The 18688-nt window shown below is 35.1% G+C and overlaps 1 protein-coding gene across 2 annotated transcripts in view; it reads left to right on the forward strand.

The window, feature by feature from the left end:
- Nucleotides 1-18688, forward strand: part of LOC129745165 (potassium channel subfamily K member 18) — a 260383-nt gene that overhangs the window by 38621 nt on the left and 203074 nt on the right. The window lies entirely within an intron of this gene.

Consider the following 18688-nt stretch of genomic DNA (forward strand, 5'->3'; position numbering starts at 1 on the left):
TCATCAAAAGGTAGGTTTGAAACGGTGCTATCGCATGTATTGATAATGTATGATGAATTCACAGGGGCAACCTCTACAATACGATAGAAAACTTTTTGGAAATATTTACTACTTCAAAAATGATGACTTGCATTGGAATGTGTTATCAAACGTACCAAAAACAACACAAAAAGTTTTAACGAAACTTAACCCATTATCTTATTTTGTTTTCTTTTCACTTCATTTTTCTAAAGTTTTGGAAACACTGATGAGCTAAGGCAGCGTTGACCGATGGCGCGAATGAAATGAGCTTTTTAAGTAAACTAATATGTAATCCACAACCAGATAGTGTTACTCATTTTTATATGATTTGTGCTTACGTAAGAACTTTAACTATACACATAACACACGACGTATTACAGGACACGACACATAACGTTCTTACTTAACGGAAAAAGGATATAAAGTTACCTTTTTGTCGACCGGTTTCGGGCTCGATGTTGCCCATCTACAGGACGATGTCCGACTGATTACACAAAGGATAATTACAGCTCCAGTTTCATACTTGATGTAGTATTTGTCGAACGCAATTGGCATTATGCGGATTTTTGTTTGATCAGGTTGAAAAGAGGTGAAATGATCGGCGGCTCGTCTTCGTTCAACCGTTGATACTACATCATACTACATCAAGTATGAAACTGGAGCTGTAATTATCCTTTGTGTAATCAGTCGGACATCGTCCTGTAGATGGGCAACATCGAGCCCGAAACCGGTCGACAAAAAGGTAACTTTATATCCTTTTTCCGTTAAGTAAGAACGTTATGTGTCGTGTCCTGTAATAAAGCTTAGTTCTTTTAGAAATGGGACAGTTACGAATGCCTGTATCTCAAAAACCATTCTTTTGAACCAAATACTTTCTATGAAGAAAATGAAGGTAATGTTATGATATTTCATGAAAAAATTTGAAAAAAAATATTTACCGTTTTTTGTTAAAGAAATTTCTACTTTATTCTTGGTATCTCCCATTGGCCGGCGCACACTTTTTTCAGTCATGGTATTGATCAGTTTCTCCAACTTATACTTCGTAAAATCTATATTTTAGGTGGCTTCACCCTCCTTCTTCAATTTCTGATAATTTTTGGTCCAATACTTCTCTGGAAACTGGAAACTGGAAGCATTTAAGTGGATACAGTTGTTTCGAAATGAACAAATTTGATTATTTTTGACCACATTTTTGAACGTTTTTTTTTCGGTACCGGTTTTACAGCTTAAGAGCTTTGGAACTATCAAAAAATGGTTGTTTGAGGTTGGATTTCTATGAGTCATCACTAGGCAACACTTTCAGCTTATCGGAGAAAATTGTTTTGGATATTTCAGCGGTCTACCCTTAGTTTTTCGTTTATTGAAAATTAAAAATGCTGGTATGAGACTTGACTTCCTTGATGATCCTTAACCGTTGTTGCCGATCATGTGCTTCACTCCAATGCTTGATTTGAACTTTGTGGACATTATTGACAGTGTTTGCATACTTATCCACCACAAAAACTCAGTAATTCTTTGAATAATCAACGGTTTTGTCAGCTATCAATTTGATAATGACGAACTTTAAAGGAAACTGTGCAAAATTATTTTTTTCTTTTTCTCTTACATCGTACATATCTCAAAAACGCGTAAATTTTAAATTTTGAAAAAAATAGGTCGAATAGTACTTTTTACAGGCAACAAAATGCTGTCAAAATTTTTAATATCCAATAACTAGTTAACGAGCTATTAGCAAATGAAAGTGTCCCATTTCTAAAAGAACTAAGCTTTACGTCGTGTGTTATGTGTACAGATAGTGTTAGCATATACACGATTCATTGAAGCTTTTCGATACAATAATCGGAACTTTGTCTCGTTTAAACATATTATCGAAGAAAAGTATGCAATAGTAGAGTCAGGAGTAAAAAAACAGTACATTGAGTGGAATGTTTGAATCTGAACGATTTTCTTATGGTTCGCTAAAATAAGTTTCAATGCGCTGAAAAATGAAATTCGTTTTGGAAAGACAATTTCATAAATAACTTGCAAACAAATGAAAACCTTCTGAAAACAAGCTGACTATTGGAAGGATCTTCATTGGATTTTTTATTTTAGATTTATTTATTTTGTATGTATGAGTTAAATATTAAGGAGCAATTTTCGGTAGTTAATGGCATTTAACATAATTTTGGAGATAAAAATAACAGAAGATGGCGCTGAGAAGCTATTGAAAAGTGCCATGACTAGCATCAGCGTTATTTTGTTACGTTATTCTACTCCATTCTAAAATTAGTACATCTTCAGGCGTTTTCCAAGCTGATAAATAAGATAATCAGACGATATTTAGAAAAGTTTTCAACTTTTTTCCAATATTGCTGAAACAATATCCCACACTTTAAACGTCTCATTAATCAGATGATCTATTATAACTTCAGAGCAGGTTCCTGAACTTAACGGGGGCAGCAACCTTTTTAATAAAAATATATATGCATCTGGAAGATAACCCCAAAGAAAACTTTCTGTAAGACAGGGAATTCTTGGATTATAAATGTCACTGGAGATAACTATCGATCGGGATATTCCAGAAAGTGGTATTTTTTGTATTGAGCCAATAATTTTTATGTTTGAAGTTATCTAGGAATTGATATGCAACACTCACGAGTAACAGTTGGGACGGGATGAATAAGCAAATTAGTTTAAGATTCCTGATGAAAAAAATGAGTAACAATTTGTGCAGAATACGTGTCGTCATTTAGGCGTTTTATGAGGCAGTCGGTAGTAATGAAAAGCTTTGGAGATTGCAAAAAAGCTATACACCAGTCATCTCAATTCATTTAATACAAAGTTACACAGGATAATTGATTGAGATTCCTTGAAAATTTCAATTTCATCAAATAATTCACGATTTTGTAATTCCTTAGCTTTCTTAGTTTAGTTCGAAACTAGATTATCAACTCTTGAAGATTTGTTTTAATTGTGAGATATGACACATAATTGCTTCTATGTTTATATTATAAAGTTTTAGTTTAGCAAAATACTGCTTTGATGAAAGAATTTAATATATGATAAGATGTTTCAACCTATTTTACCAAAACCAAAACGTTATTGATTTTTATCTTTCATTTATTTTTCCGTCCATCGAGAAGTAATGATTTTATATTATCGAGATAAACGATGTCACAGTTATCGAAATTATTTAGCCTTAAGAAAATTATCTTTTTTCGAAATCTACAAAAATAATACATCTGTACAAGGAATATAAAAAGTTGTTTTATGATTGATGAAGTTAAATACAGTAGGTTGGTTGTATTATTCTGAAAAGGGTTTTTTGTACTTTTTGGAAAAATCTATCACTAATTAGAAACATTAGATTGATTAATTGCAAAACATTATTCATTATGATTTACCAAAATAAAAATTGTTTTCCATTTATTCAACATCTATTTTATGTTTTGTAAGAAATAATTCAAAATTTTAAAAAAATGCGTTAGATAAAAAAAAAGTGCAGTAGAAAAAGAAAGCATTGGTTGAATAAGGTGAAAAATAAGGGATAAAAAGCAGGAAAACAAGATGTTCATTTTTTTTGTTGATTATTCGTTGAAAATAGTATGGAAGAGTGGGGAATCATGGGCCACTTTTTTTCGTTGTTCCATAACTTCTTTATTATAAAAGATAAAATGAAAATAAAAAATGGTATGGTTTTCTACATTTTCAAGGTATCATAAGGTATTTTTTTAAATTTTAAATAAGTTACGTTCCCCTAATTCTGACTGTTTGAAAAAAAGCAATATTTTTTGGATTTTGAAAAATGGTGGGGAATCGTGGGCCACCAAATCCAAATTGACCAAATAACATGCAAAGTTTATGAGTTGACCCAAAACTATGATTTCCTAATTCATTTCGTTATTTCAAAGCAATTTCAGATGATAAAATGAAAAAGAGAGCTGTGTATGATCGAAAAGATTCCAAAACCTGGCTCGCGAACGTTTTGGCAAAATTTCTTATATAAGACGGAAAAAATATTTTTCATAACTCTTCATTTGGCTTAAGAAAACTTTACAGATAGGAAAAACGTATTTTAAGTTCTGAATGTGTATAAAAACACAAAAATATTGGTGGTTCAAGATGTGTGGCCCACGATTCCCCACAAGCTATGATTTGCAAATTGGTTGCGTTTGTGTGACTTATTGATGTTTCATTAAAAATTCCTTTTCCACGTGAAAGATCATGACGAAACTAAGATCATAAGCGTATGAGCATATTTTTGTTATGCACATTAGGTTCCCCATCGATGAAATTAGCGGGTGTTTTTTTAATTATGTAAGCAAATTTTTCCAACTTTTTTTAGCTTGATAAATAAAAGAAGCATATGATGCGTATTTCAGTTAACAACATATAGAAATACATGCTCACACAAAGCGACAACGATGACAGTTGGTTTGAGATTTTTATCTCAACATACATCTGAGATATTAAAAGTGGCCCACGTTTCCCCGTGGCCCACGATACCCCACTCTCCCCTATACAAACATAATACATATACACTATTCAAATATATCGTTACTTAAGAAACCAGCAAAAGTGTAGGGTAAAAATTACAGTTTATTTAGATCTTTACACTAGTCAGAAGTGTCTCCTGATCATATCCTTTCACCCCATCCCAGAAAAAAAATTATTTGCTAGGATGCAGAGGTGACCTCGGTCCTAAAGCACGAAATTATTCTTTCAATCCTTTTTCTCTTTTCCGAACTATTTATCGACTACTAGGACGTGGCAGGCGCCGTTATTGATGAATAAAGAGAGAGCATCAGTTTTGTTCATTGTGAATGTGTTGTCAATCCCAGACACCGTTCTTTTGACCTCTGAGCAAAATTCATGGCCTAGGTCAATCACGGAGTAGCAACCATTGGCGATGTGGAATTCGTTCTACTGAGCCACGCCTGCGATCATGGTGTTCGAAATGCATAAATAATAAACATAATGGTTCAAGATATTATATAAAATAAATTCAAATCAAAGTCAATACTTTGTACAGAACCTGGAAAAAAATCTTTTAAAAGTTAATGATGAAGCATTTCGAATTCAATGATTAAAGGTGGATGTGAGTAGTCAATCAAGCTAAGCTAAGCTAAATCCAAAAATTACTTCAAACTTTATTTAAATAATTTAAAGGGGGTGGTGGGGGCGGTAGGTTGACAAAAGAAGGAATTGATATTTATTCCAGCCTTATTGATTTCCAAATAAAATAAAGATCAAAAAAGGAAAATATACGGCTATTGGTAGTGAGCGGCTTTTGTATCTCGCACGGTATTTAACACAATAATTGAACACAGACATTCTAAAATTAATACATTTGAGGGTGAATCAATTTATAGTGTACTAGAAGGGGCAATTTGGGTTGAACTAAGAAACCGTTTAGTTACATTTCCAAGCACCAATACGATATCAGTTGGCATCAGCATTTAGAGTTTTCAAAGAGGGGTGGATTATTTTTTCTACAGATCAATACAAAACTACATGTGATTTTTTTAACAAGAAAATTTAAATGTTTTCGTGTGCAATCCAGATGTAGGTTCGATTGACGCAAACTGTGGAGGATGAAGGGCAAAATGATTTCCTACCGATAAGAAGTTAAGAAATGAAGTAATTAAATCAATTGAAGGATATGAATTACATTTGTTTATTCATTTTGAATAATTTGGCGAGAATCTTAATGAATTTTCCATAATCATTGCATCAAAATTTACAGAGAAAGAAGGACATCCTTTCAATTCTCTAATCGAATTTTAATTTCATCAAAAAGTAATTATGCTCAAAGCCTAACTGAAAAAATGCAGCATCGAACGGATCAATCAAGCGCAACAACATCTGCGAAGCAAAGTCGCACTGCATGCTATCGTTCTTTCGTTTGATACAACCAACCAATAGACATCGAATATTGATAATAAAACATCCATGGCCATAACATAAAAAAGACGAAGCAACTGCGAAAACGCACCGAGCATCAGACAGCATTTTATGGCCGTACAGAAACTTTTCCCCGGTCTAAACGTCGTCAAAGGTCAGTAAAAGTTACCTTTTTTTTTGGCAAGCCGTGTCGTTTGGTCGTAATACAAAACGGCCAAACGAAATCCATAAAAAATCGGTAACAGATAAAACCTTCACCTCAATGCCACTTAGGATTTTTTTTTTGTTCGGAAAGACTTTCGGATTGATTTAGACGAGAAGGGCGCACATTCTAGAAGCATCAAGGCGGGGAGGGTGAAGGTGGTGAGAAACATGTTTCATGTGTTCGTCTTGAATGTGTGTCACAGACGGATTTTCCCCACATTTCAAAAGTGCCACTCAGAGAATGTTTAAGATGAATTATTATCATCATCATTCAAAAACCCATCACCTGAATGCGAAAGGTAGGAGAACGAGAGTGAGATAGACGGCAACAGTCGAGCAGAGAAACAAGTTAAAGCTGCCACAAGTCAGTCACTTCAGTCAGTTAGCCGGCGTTCGGTAAGGAAAAGGTTAGCCTGGTAGAACACAGACTTCATGTAAATGGCACTAAAACAGACATCAAATGTATGCTGTTTTCGGGATCTCAAGCCTTGACCAGATCCAGGGGTGTCCAAATCTAGGTGGAGACGGCGACGGCGTAATTTATGCAATTTTCGAATCTGAGGTGAAAGATTTTTAACTTAATCAGTGAACAATTTTCGCTTTGCAGATACATTGCTGTATATTAATGCCAAATTTAAAATCTAGTTTTCACACGTTTCCGTCATCCATGATGATATTTGATAAATAAACTAGAATTATATTGATGAATAGTTAAATTTGCACTCCTCGATGCACCGAACACTTTTTTTAGTTTTCTTATATACCCCAAACTTCTTTATCTCACGCATCTAGCCTCACTGCATATGTTAGTAAGTTTTACGATATTGAATTCAGAAGTTTGAAGTTTTGTGTGAAATACATTGAACGCTTGTCTGTTTTTGTGTTGGTAGATAAACAGATGTCAGACAAAACCTTAATAATTTGCAAAAGATTGATTTTCAAAATGGTTCAAAGAATCATAGTTTTTCTACCATCTCACTCTATATCTCTCTCTAGAGCCACCACAAACCTAATTAACTAGTATACATGGAGGCAAGAGTGCTCCAAATCACACGATGTTTGAAAAACTTACGCGCTACATGCTAAAATTGATCCTAGACCTGGTACAAGATCTCATGCCAAATTTGGGTCCGATTGGATCACGGGAAGGGGTCGCTCAACGAGCCTTAAGTTTGTATGGGATTTTGAGACATTTTGTTCGGAAGAAACATGAAAAACCATTTTTTCATTTATAACTTTGGTTCCCTTCAGCCGATTTCTTTTAAATACAGTTACAGTTTACAGCTCAAACTATGACAAATATTCCATCGCAAAACTGCATTTCGATAAGAGTTAAGATAAAGAAGTTATTAGGCTTCAAAAACGGGCTAACTATTTCAAGGGTGGTATTCATAACTGTTAATGAGTCGTGACGACTCAACAACAGTGATGAATACCACACTTATTTGCCATAGTTTGAGCTTTAAGAAAAACAGTATTCAAAAGAAATCGTCGAAGGGAACCAAAGCTATTCATGAAAAACTGGTTTTTCATGTTTCTCCCGAACAAAATGTCTCAAAATCCCACATAAACTTCAGGCTCGTTGAGCGACCCATTCTCGTTATCCAATCTGAACCAAATTTGGCATGAGATCTTGTACTAGGCCTAGGATCAATTTTAGCCTGCAGCGCATAACATTTTACAAATTTGGGGCAGTCTAAACGGAGGCGCAACCCAATTTATGTGTGCTTTCAAATGGATGCTTTTATTCACATTTTTTAATCGGATCAACCCAATCTTTCTTGCTTACATTGCTTCAACCTAGCTCGTAAGACAACGTACTATCTATGAGGCATTATTTTTAAGTTGGGTGCCAAATTAGCAAAGCTGTTTGAATTTCACAAAAACTCAACAGGATAAAGTCACTTATTTACGTCACTTGCACTAGAACATCGTCAGCTTTCAATCGAAAATGTTTGGATCAATAAATTTGACCACTTCCTTCTGGACAACCACACCGCCATCAACAAAATTCTTCCAATACCATTTGGCAAATTTTAAAACCTCTCCGATACCCCCTTCCTTAACTTTAGAGCACTTATTCCGGTGGCCATCCCTGCTGTGAACATCTGCCCACACGTTGATACCACTTAATATCCATCCATAACGGATCACTAAATTAAACAAAAAATATCAGAATTCTGACATAGCAAAGCGAAAAAAATACGTGCGATTTCAATCAGCCATCGCCTACTTCTGCTGTCAGAAAATACGAAAAATTAAGATTTTATATTTTTCTTTTTTTATTTATTTAATGATCCCGCGCCGATCCTCCGGTGCATAGGGCCGTAGTAAAAGACCTCCACTGTTAACGATCCGGAGCCAGCGTCTTCACCTGGTCCCAGTCAAGATTCTCGTCGACAGTTCGGATTTCAGCGGCTAGGCTTCGCCGCCACGAGTTTCTGGGCCTGCCTCTTCTTCGATGTCCATCTGGATTCCAATCTAGCGCCTCTCTGCAGATCTCGTTTCCATCTTTCCGCAGCGTGTGCCCAATCCATCCCCACTTACGTTCCCGAATCTCGATTTCTAGCGCCCTTTGATGACACCGGCGATGTAGTTCCTCATTCGAGATCCAGTTGCCAAACCACCAAGCGCGGATGATATTCCGCAGGCAGCGGTTTACAAATACTTGCAGTTTTCGCGTCGTCACCGCATATGTGCACCAAGTTTCGCACCCGTACAGCAATACGAATTTGACGTTTGAGTTGAAGATTCGGATTTTATATTATATATTTCTCCCAAAAAGATATTTTTTAAATATTCTTCCCATACGACTGGGTTTCCATCAGCGTGCCGGTATGAAACGGTGTCTGAATGAAACAAAGTGACTAGTGTTGTGTCAGACCATTCCTGATATGGGATTAAAAACAACTTGTTTGAAGAACGGTTAACACGAAGAGAATTTTTTATTTGATTTGAATTCATAATTACACCTTTTCCCGCGATTTTGAACAATTCAGGAATATATTAACGGAGTGGCAACATTATAGCGATTAAAAATATGAAGAAACATAACTTGTCTACTTTTAGGCGTTATTTATTTCAGGGTGACCAATACGTTCGAGATCGAACAACTAGGTTTGCTGAGTTTAACGAAGATGATAAACATGTGTTGGTGAAAACGGAAATAAAAAGTACCGTAAAACGGGGTAACATTGATCACCAGGGTAGCTTTGATCAACATGAAATTTCTCCACATCATCATCAATAACTAAGTCTAAAGTTAAAATATCTAAAAACAATTTTCTACGTTGAAATCCTTACATGATGAGTTTCAAATTGGGAATTACTTGGTTTGTTTTTTAATATTTCAAATGTAAGTTAAAATGTTATTTTAAAATCTTGAAATTTTTCGAAGGCTCGTAAACAAACACCCTTCTAGACGAAATCAAAGGTTTTAGAAGTAGCAGGTCGATTTATGTGACAGTTAAACTTTTTTCCTTAGTAAATTTATAGTTTTGGTTGTTATTTGAGGTAAATTTTTGATATTTAAATAATAGGGGCATTTTCCAAGAGTAAACCAGTTCAGGACAAAAGGCTAGAAACCCTATCAAATGGTAAAGTTTTAATGAAAAAATTAAAGGGGAACAGTGCGAGAGCCTAAGGAATTGAATGAAGGCTAAATTTCATTTTCTGTAGTAATTTTTTAAGTAATGTTAAAAAATGTAGCCCCTTAGTTTATGCAGCATCATTGTCCATCTTTCGATTTTAATTGTCGTTCGGCCACACACACGAACTGACTTAGTTAATCAATTACTATTATTTGTTGATATTATGAAGGTTTTTCGTATCCTCTATCATCAATCTGACTGGATCAATCGACTGTGCACCGAACCGAGGATTGCCGTGGCTTGACCTGGCTGACTATATTGTTTTGCTTGTCCAAACTACCGGATATGCAGAGCAAACTCGACGACCTCACCGAAAATTCAATGGCAGCATGCCTCAAAGTCAAATGTCGGAAAGACCAAGTCGATGGAGTTCACGACAGGAAATCCCTACAGTTTCATGGAAGCTGGGCAACAAGTTGAGAAAGTGGAGTGCTTCCAGTATCTTGCACTTCCAGTAGTTGCACTTTTTTCTAATACAGTCCTTACCTAGGAGCTCCAGTCAACTCTTATTTTGTTTGTGTTTTCAGATGAATTTCTTACAATATTTTCTTTTTTTTTACCCCTAAATGTATGCAACATCTTTAGACGCATTCCAAGCGCTTGTACCGTTCACAAGTGATTTTTATCCATTCGCGTATCATTAAATTTCAAACTTGTTGATAATTTTGATAATTTCAATCATACAAAAACCAACGGAAAAACAGAAAAAAATTAACATGTTTTATACCATTTTGAAATTGTTGGAAAAAGTGCAAATGTTGACAATTTTTACAAAAAACTTGATTAAAATATATAGATTAATTTGTTTTGGAAAGTTGTTTAGTAATTTTTGAAGCCAAAAAATGCTACTTCTTTTTGTACAAGAAAGAATTTGTTCATAACTAATGGGGTTGTTTTAAAAAGCGATCAAAAACAGCCGCAAATGAGTGAATTCACATCACAAAACAGAAAACTTTATAGTTTTGAGTAAAAGCTTTGACATTTTATAACAAAAAAAGGTTTTTTTTGAAAATGATTATACGATTCTGAAACACTAAATTTTAAACAAATTGGTTGGAATTCACCTGGGTTACACCAGCGCAAAAAAGTGAATTCACGTCTCAAAATTTGATTTTTTTGTAAAATGTTATAAGGTAAATATGTTCTGAATGCTTTTTTTCTAGTTTTAACCCTCCAGATCGACGGATTCTCACATATCGCACATAATTTAGTTGATTTTTTAATCAGTTCATTATTTTCAAATTAAAGACGAAAATATTCTATTAAATATTGAATTTTTTTTGGTGAATCTTTAAATAAAGACTGGTTGAAACAGTAGTTATTTCAACGTATGATTCCTCAATATGTTGCTATTCAGGTGCCAGTCAAAATAAGGAAAAAGTTAGGAAAAGATACTGGAAATTTATGATTGTACAAGTCGGAATATCAAAATATCACTTTTAAATGTGTACCGTAATCCGGGGTAAGATTGATCACTTTTTTCAATATTTTTCGATTATTTCTTCTGTTAAGGGAAACGTGGCATGTTTCAAATTTAAAAAATTAGTACTGGACTCCTATGAACGTAAAACATGGTTGCAGAAATTTATTAACCTGTTTTAAATTTGGTTTTAAAATCGATTTACTCACAGAGATAACAGGGAATCAAAGTGGTTTGTACTGAAGTCTAAAATGGTAAATTTTATTTAGCGTGAATTCACGCCACAAACGCAATCGATCAAAACACAAACAACTTAAATTTTTTGATGATCTAATTATATTCATTTTGATGGAAAATCAATTTTCTACAATGTTTTTTGCAATTTCAAGTAAATTGCTTGACTTCTAGAATGATAACAGTTCATAAAAGTCCAGAAAAGCGATTTCACCTTATGGTGGAATGTGTTATAATGCTTTTTTCGAATTAAAGCGTAAGGGGATCAAATTGGGAAAATTTTTACATATACATGATTTTTGCAATTTATTATAAGTGTTCACCAGACATACTATATTTCGCCGTACTTTGCTTAGTGAACATTTAATATGCAACCAATTAATTTTTTTTTCATGCAGTGGTTTACAAGATAATGTATTTTTATTCCGTTGCGTCGCATCAGGCGACTTTTCAGCGTTTCCAAAATTCTTTACGGTATCATAGATTTTTGCTTTGTTTAACGACGAAGTTGAACGAAATTTTGTGAAAACGTTTATTATAAATTTTTAACTTGTAATTTTAGTGCGTTTCGTAATATTCCGAGCGATCCACTTTCGTTACGTCATATCATACGGGGTCTTGCTCCTGATGTGACGCATCGAAAAAGACAGCATTGGTTTTTTTTTTTTCATTAAATAAATTATTCCAATAATGATCGATTTGTTTTGAATGTTAGTATTGTTAAAGCTTATATCGTGCATTTCACCCAAAACTGCATCACGATTAGATTCAGGGTAGAAGCACTAGTTATTGAACGGGAACCAGATTTTGAACACTAGACAAATACTAGCCCATTAAAAAAATAACAAACAGTTGAAAAATGAATTTAAAATCGTTGTGCCACTGTTGAAGCATTTTCTACCTTTGTTCAAATTTTTATCAAAAATTCGGAATCTTAAAGCCACAATCTTCGAAACAAGAATATGTGTTTAAATTTTGGCTTGGTTTTTCGACTAGATGAAGAAAACAGCCTTTTTTTGATAAGAAGAAAAATTAGATAAAAGACAAACAAAATTCTAAAATCAGAATATGTGTGTTTTCAACTAAGTCTTTTCAGATGATTTCTGGAAGAGTGGTAGCCTTTATTATTTCTATTTTCTTAAAATTTTACAAATTAAAGTAGTCAATCATTGGATTACAGAAACCGCCAATGTTTCAATTATTGACCATTCAATCTCGCAGTACCTGTTTCGTAAAGGAATGCGTGCACCAGTTATTGAACAAACTTCGGTTGATGTTTGGAAATATAAACAAACTGTTTTTTGGTTGCTAGCTCAACCAAAATCGCCCCTGCAAAGTAAAAATACCCCTTAATGTATATAATGATCATCAATGTTTACGTATTCAATTATAAGAACATAGCCTGTTCAATATAAGAATCATTGTGTTCAATAATAGGGACAACAACAATTTTGAATTCGAAGCTGAGAAACAAGCTTAAGCTACACTACCAAAATTTTATCCGAAAACCTTTTTTATTATTGTTGGCTACAAATACGTCGAATCTCAAAGATGGTGTTCAATATATAGTGATTTTATACTAAAATATAATAATTTTAATGGTTTCAGAAAATCCTGAAATTCTAAGTGTTGACTCATCAAAATATGCAATATGTGTAACACGAAAATGTACGCCTGGAAGACGCAATACGATTGCAAGTACGAAAATCCAACGAGCATTTCGCTCCACAACACAGTTTTCGTTGCTCCACATCATTTATCAACCGATTTAAATGCTGTAAAATGCATTGATCGTGACTTCAAATGTTTGAAGAGAAACCGAAGCTCCAGTTTGTGTTGTGAACCGTAAAAAACCTCTAATTTCCGTTGCGTCACATTTTCAAAAATACCCCTTTTCCACGATCTATAAATCAAAAATCATACAAAATTTGTTTCAAACGCTTTGACATCCTAAAAACTACTGGCATTCGTCATGTGATTTGGTAGAGAACGTAAATTATTTTTTAAGTATAACCTGTGTAGATATAAAAATTATAAGCATCAAAAACGCACGTCAAGGGCCCCCAATTCTTCAAACTATTGCCGGTGAAACTGATTTCTGTCGCCCATTTATTAATTAAATGTCGATGTCTATCTAATCATGCTGTCTTCTTCCATCCCACTTCGCAACGCATCCTGGTATTGTAACAGTTGCATGATATTTCTTCCTTAACCAAGCTGCCATTCATTCAACTGGGAGGGCGAAATCCCCAGAAAGTGTCCCTTTTCCAATTTTGATTATGTTGTACTAGTCTCACTATGGAAACTACTCCCAGTCTAAACCCAATATCAGAAGAACGATCGGTCTTTCTCATCTCGCTCGAAAGGCGAACCAAACCAAAACGGTCGCTCGAAGATATGCGTGTATGTGCCACGAATGAATAAACGAACAAACCACCGAAACCCTCGAGATCTGACAAAAGGAACAGCTGCAAATTTTCTTTTTATGTCATTCTGAAAAATACGACTCTTTTTATGCGCGCTGATAGGTTGTGGTGGGTTGCGGTAAGTTTTCGTGTTGGCTTTTACTCCCACACAGCTTTGTCCAGTAACACAGAAGAATTTTCTTCACTTCTCTCGGTTCAGAGTGGGTGTCCTTACACTTTCCTCTAGAGTGGCAGAGTGATGTTTTGATTTCCGATCTTCGAATGGTGCAGATGAGGCTGCTCTAGTAGATAAGGAAGTAGATGAGCAGTTTTCGTTGATGCGTTTTTCGGAACCGAAAAACCCGGATTAGGTTCATAATAAATCTGTGTTACATGGGATTGAGAATGGTGTGAGAGTGCTTACATCAAAAATCCTTTTGTAGAAGCACATAGAAAACATTGTTGAAATTTGTTGCTGTGCCCCATCCGAAACACTTCTCCAATATTCAACAGACAGGAATTTAAATTCAAACTGATGGGCATACGATTTTTTTCTTTTTTAACGGTTTGTTGGCTTGATTTACAGATAACAAATTTCACCAAATTGTCTCCCTGACACTTTTTTTTCACACCCTATTCTAATCAACTATCGGAGCTGTCGGCAGAACAAGATGCAATATCGAAAATACAAATGTGCTCCAGTACCGAACTACCGAAAAACAAATCCGTTCAAAGATCACATGAGCCAACGAAACGGGCACAAGCCAAGTTGGACCAGGTCCGAATCTAACGATGTTTAAAAGTGGCGTTGCATGTTGTTTCGTACTGTCATCCATCCGTTGAGCTAGCTGAAGGCTGAAGGGACGAGCCCAATACGGAAATGCCACATCAAAAGTTCATTTCCCGGACGGATGAAATCTGGCGAATGCAACTGACAGAATATCACTGAATACTGCAATTCACATGTGATGATAAAATTCTTTGTGCTCCAAAGTGACTCCAAATGGATTATCTGGAAAATTTATTCCTTTGGCTGAACTGATTAAAAGTTGAAACTCGGATGCAGAGATTTCTAGGTCATGTCTATAGCACTGACAGAAGGCAGACATACATATCACAGGGAGAGATGTCATTTTGGCTAACGGCTTGTATGTATTCTGTACTTGGAGTGATTTGTATGTTGATTAATTTCGAAGAAGCTGGAGGGCAACTCGAGCTGCACAAAGCAGTGGGTCCGAGAATTGGGACACATGTTTTGCCTCGTTCTCAAAGTCCACTTGCAGAAAAAGTATGCAATTGACTGACATCCAGGAACAAATATGTGTCTCTAGTGTTTGGAAGGGCTGACAAATTGGATCAGCTATTCTCTAGCTAATTTTTGGACTATTCCTCCTGAGTATTCGTAATGAATTGAAATACATATAATTTCTTTCAATAAATGCGGTTGAGTGATAAACATTTTCGTCGAAAAAATATATACGGTGCTCTATTCGAATATCAACTCACGAAACCGATTAATTTATTTCAATTAGATGTCCTTACGCGCTCACTGTGTATAACGACTCAAATGCATGTTTATGAAAAAAATAAGTTAAAGTAATTAGTAAATTAAAACGTTTCATTTCATGTTTTATTATTATTATTTTTTTTGTTTTTATTTTATTTTCTATAAAACTATTTTAATGATTCAATTTCAAATGTGATTCGAATAATTTAAGTTTAATTCCATCATAGTAATCAACGTTAATTGTCAAAAGCAAAACGGTTCAAACAAATTGTGAATTCAATCGTAGCAGTTAACATTTGGTCGTTAGGTAGAGGGTTGTTAGGAAGAAAGTTGTTATAACAACATTTCATCGCAAATTCAGTTGTTAGAGTTAATTCCATCATAACAGTTAACATTTACGTAACTGATTAATTGTGAAAAGAAACGTTAACAAACAAAACTTAATTCAATCATAGTAGTCAACATTTCGTTGTTAGGGATAGAAAGTTAATCTGTTTTAAAGAGTATTGAAGAAAATTAACCTACATTATGATCCTTATCAATATCTTCAATTGCAGCTATTTTCTTCGGTATAACTGTGTCCTCGTGCCTTTCGATGAGTGGTTTATTCTCCCAACGACAAGTGGTGAAACAGTGACCAAGTCGATTACATTTGGTACAGCGTTCATTCACCCAATAACAACTTTGCGGTGTGTGGCCAATTTTATCACAACGATGGCAGCGTTCTGCTCGACGATTTGGACCTGGTCTCCAAGGTGAGACTCGGCTATCCATGAAGCGATTACGATCGAAAGAGCGTGCGTTTGGACGATCATTCCAACGATGATCCGAAGAGAAGTTAAAACGTTCATGTGCCCCGTCGTTCCAGCGTTCGTTAAACTTTTCAGATGACGTGCCGGGTCGATGCACTGGATACTCACGTTTAATTCCACGCGTATTTCTTTGAAAGAATTGACCTTGTTCGGCTTTTATCGGAGCTACAACGGCCGGTTTTGATCCGTGTTTCATTTGGAAAAACTCTTCGTTCATGCGTTCAGCCTCTATTTCTCGGACCCTATCAATTAACTCTGTGAATGTTCCGGTACGACTCTGCATTCTTAGAGCCATTTTACGAATTTCTGGATTTATAGCATGGCCCGCTACTGTGCTGACAATTTCGCCGAATTCCTTGTCCTCACTTAGATCGCATAGCCTTGCAATTGCTGCTACTCTAGTGACAAAATTATAATCGGATTCATCCACGGCTTGTGAGATCAAGGCCAACTTACGACGCTGTAGCAGTGCATTTGAACTAGTTGCAAAATAAGTTTGCAATCGGTGCATGGCATTTGAAAACGGACGTTCAGTAGCATTTGGGGAATCAATATTGGACTTAGTGTTTTTAAAGATTTGCATTAGTTTGGATCCGGCTTTGACCTTGAAAACCGTGAACTGTGTTATCTCATCTGATACTCCTGCCAATTTCATGTGGTCCATCAACAAATCTCTCCACGTTTCGAAGGTTACGCGATCAATTTCTTCGAAGTCGTTTAAAGCCTTGCATTCCGGAATATTTATTGTAGAAATAGAGATTTGGTTGACCGATGTCATAAAGCGGGATTCTTCCGGAGTGTTTATTACGCATGAGTAACGAGTGCTCGACGGACCATCGTTCCTACGTATCCCTGAACTGTTCGACCTTTCTTCATCATTTTGCAGTGTTAGTATCATATCTTGTGCCTTTTTAAGTTCTGCGTATAACCTGTCTGATCGTACTCTTTCTTCTTCCAATTCTCGTATAACCTGTTGCTCTGACATTGAACCACACAGTCGTGTTTGCAAGGATCTGATAGTTTCTCTAGCTTTCTCTAACTCAACCTTTTGGTTTTCTGAAAAACGTTTCTCATCCGCCAGCTCTTTCAAAACCTGTTGCAGTCTGTTACTAGTTCCCGAGCCACTGAAAACAGGGAACAAAAGGGTCGCATTTTTAAATTTGTTGAACTTGACAAATGACGGCACAAAATTTTAATTTATTTATTATTTTACTTAGTAGTTACTATAATAATTAAAAATCTAGAACTCTTATTAACGAACCTTCTACAAGAGCTTCCTATTCCCCCAAATAACCTCGTTACTTTGCAGATACGCTGAATGCATTTACTCATTTAGGTACTCTGTACCCAATCATTAACTTAGACACTCTGTGTCATCATTTTTCAAGGTACGTTGTACCCGAACATAATCTTAGACACTCTGTGTCATAATTTTACTACTGTACTTCGAACTAGGGTACTCTGTACCAGATTATTACCGAAAGCACTCCGTGCACATTTTAACACTTATTATGTTATCATGTATTGTAAACTTCTTAAGGCACTCCGTGCCGCCATTTACCAACAATATTTTATAGCACTTTATATCATTTACCAAGGTACTCTGTACCGAACACAGAAACAAAAAACATAGACACACTGTGTCACCATCTCTCTATAGTACTCAGTACTATCATTGGTACTCTGTACCAGATTCCTTTCAAGATCAATGTTTTATTTCCAAGGCACTCCGTGCCACATTTTACTGTATACCATCCTGGTCACTTGTTAAATCATTTTGTGTTGTTCGATATGCGTTGAAAATAGTGAAGCCCTTGTAGATTTCATTCCTTTGTTATCTTGATTTTTTTTGAGCCGCCATTTTGTTCTTTCAACGAATTCAATTTGATATTACTTGTTCCCACATACTTAATAACAATTAATTCGAATTGGTTTACTTACCTATCGGCTGCGCCATTGTGGTGCTCTTCCATTTTTCTTCACCAATTTATTTTTAAAATTGTTCTTCACGAAATCACGACACCGAAATATATGGTTACACTTGAGCATCCGTTGTCACCAAAATTACTCAACTGAATGACGAGATTTCAAACCGTTCCGAGAGTTCAGCAGTTGTCTTTCTCACAATGAGTGTATCTCTCACGGAACCCCCGTAGCGTTTTGCTTTTCCCATATGGTGCTTTTGAGGAATAATTCTTTTCGAGACATAAGAATCGGAAGGGTGTATCTATATATGATATATTTTATTGACTTGTGTTTGTCAGCAAATAACAAACAAATATATATATATATATTTTTTTTATTCATTCAATCGTAAATGTTATTATTTATCAATTAACTTCCATTATTTCCTACATTGTAAGCTGTATTTTTTTTTGTAGTTTTTGAATAAGATGTAAAACAACTTCGTAAAATGGAAGAAATACATTAATTTTTCTGATCAAATGTGATTCAACAAAAAAAGAGTAAAATTTCGAAAAAAAAGAAGAGTACGTCCATTTCAAGATCGCAAAAGAGTACATGTACCCTTAAAAGAGTACGTATGGTAT

Source organism: Uranotaenia lowii, chromosome 2 (assembly GCF_029784155.1).
Source record: "Uranotaenia lowii strain MFRU-FL chromosome 2, ASM2978415v1, whole genome shotgun sequence".
Classification (NCBI taxonomy): domain Eukaryota; kingdom Metazoa; phylum Arthropoda; class Insecta; order Diptera; family Culicidae; genus Uranotaenia; species Uranotaenia lowii.